The sequence below is a fragment of the Phaseolus vulgaris genome, chromosome 10 (genome assembly GCF_051622355.1).
Source record: "Phaseolus vulgaris cultivar YP4 chromosome 10, ASM5162235v1, whole genome shotgun sequence".
NCBI lineage: Eukaryota > Viridiplantae > Streptophyta > Magnoliopsida > Fabales > Fabaceae > Phaseolus > Phaseolus vulgaris.
In genome coordinates this window covers 907,501-910,000 of record NC_143507.1, presented here as the reverse complement: position 1 = coordinate 910,000, position 2,500 = coordinate 907,501, and positions in this window count along the sequence as shown.

Genomic DNA, 2,500 nt, shown 5'->3' with positions numbered 1-2,500 from the left:
AGGAATTGATCTTGACATGGTTGGTGCATAGCAAAGTTCATGATTTTGGTGTTTTGGCTTGATTTTGTGGCTTGGTGGTGATTTTGGTGAAAAACGAAAATCATGGTTTTGGAAAACTGGCTGGACTCAATCCTCACAAATGCCTTCAAAGTGATGTGGGAGAAGTTTGGGATCAAAAGGAATTGATTTTGACATGGTTGGTGCATAGCCAAGTTCCATGATTTTGGATTTTTGGCTTGATTTTGTGACTTGGTGGTGATTTTGGTGAAAAACGAAAATCATGGTTTTGGAAAACTGGCTGGACTCAATCCTCACAAATGCCTCCAAAGTGATGTGGGAGAAGTTTGGGATCAAAAGGAATTGATCTTGACATGGTTGGTGCATAGCCAAGTTCATGATTTTGGATTTTTGGCTTGATTTTGTGACTTGGTGGTGATTTTGGTGAAAAACGAAAATCATGGTTTTGGAAAAGTGGCTGGACTCAATCCTCACAAATGCCTTCAAAGTGATGTGGGAGAAGTTTGGGATCAAAAGGAATTGATCTTGACATGGTTGGTGCATAGCAAAGTTCCATGATTTTGGTGTTTTGGCTTGATTTTGTGACTTGGTGGTGATTTTGGTGAAAAACGAAAATCATGGTTTTGGAAAAGTGGCTGGACTCAATCCTCACAAATGCCTTCAAAGTGATGTGGGAGAAGTTTGGGATCAAAAGGAATTGATTTTGACATGGTTGGTGCATAGCCAAGTTCCATGATTTTGGATTTTTGGCTTGATTTTGTGACTTGGTGGTGATTTTGGTGAAAAACGAAAATCATGGTTTTGGAAAACTGGCTGGACTCAATCCTCACAAATGCCTCCAAAGTGATGTGGGAGAAGTTTGGGATCAAAAGGAATTGATCTTGACATGGTTGGTGCATAGCCAAGTTCATGATTTTGGATTTTTGGCTTGATTTTGTGACTTGGTGGTGATTTTGGTGAAAAACGAAAATCATGGTTTTGGAAAAGTGGCTGGACTCAATCCTCACAAATGCCTCCAAAGTGATGTGGGAGAAGTTTGGGATCAAAAGGAATTGATCTTGGCATGGTTGGTGCATAGCCAAGTTCCATGATTTTGGATTTTTGGCTTGATTTTGTGACTTGGTGGTGATTTTGGTGAAAAACGAAAATCATGGTTTTGGAAAAGTGGCTGGACTCAATCCTCACAAATGCCTCCAAAGTGATGTGGGAGAAGTTTGGGAGCAAAAGGAATTGATCTTGACATGGTTGGTGCATAGCCAAGTTCATGATTTTGGTGTTTTGGCTTGATTTTGTGGCTTGGTGGTGATTTTGGTGAAAAACGAAAATCATGGTTTTGGAAAAGTGGCTGGACTCAATCCTCACAAATGCCTTCAAAGTGATGTGGGAGAAGTTTGGGATCAAAAGGAATTGATCTTGACATGGTTGGTGCATAGCCAAGTTCATGATTTTGGTGTTTTGGCTTGATTTTGTGGCTTGGTGGTGATTTTGGTGAAAAACGAAAATCATGGTTTTGGAAAACTGGCTGGACTCAATCCTCACAAATGCCTTCAAAGTGATGTGGGAGAAGTTTGGGATCAAAAGGAATTGATCTTGACATGGTTGGTGCATAGCCAAGTTCCATGATTTTGGATTTTTGGCTTGATTTTGTGACTTGGTGGTGATTTTGGTGAAAAACGAAAATGTTGGTTTTGGAAAAGTGGCTGGACTCAATCCTTACAAATGCCTTCAAAGTGATGTGGGAGAAGTTTGGGATCAAAAGGAATTGATCTTGGCATGGTTGGTGCATAGCCAAGTTCCATGATTTTGGATTTTTGGCTTGATTTTGTGACTTGGTGGTGATTTTGGTGAAAAACGAAAATCATGGTTTTGGAAAAGTGGCTGGACTCAATCCTCACAAATGCCTTCAAAGTGATGTGGGAGAAGTTTGGGATCAAAAGGAATTGATCTTGGCATGGTTGGTGCATAGCCAAGTTCCAAGATTTTGGTGTTTTGGCTTGATTTTGTGACTTGGTGGTGTGCCAAGAATCATGAAATTTTCAAAGTGGTGGTTTTTGAGTTTTGTTGGTTGGAAAGTGTCACAAATGCATGCAGAATGAGGTCTAGAAAGTTTGGTATCAAAACCAAGCCATCTTGATGTGGTTTTGAATTTTTGAAATGTTGGAAAATAGAGGGTTTTGAAAAAAATTCATGAAAATTCGAAACCTTGGCCAATCCTAACGAAACTTGGTGGGCACCTTCTTGATATTATTATGGGATGGACTGGAAAAAATCACGCAAAAATACGGTGTCTAGATACGTTTTTCCATTTTTCCCGATTTTCCACATTTCGGGTCTTTGGAAAAATAAAAAAAATACTTCCCCATGTCGAAAAATTCTAATTTTTTGCAGGCAATGTTGTACCATTTTTATGAGGATCCCTGCAAAAAATCTCGTGAAAATTCGTTCTCTAGGTCCCAAAACAGAACTTATGTCTACTCAAAAA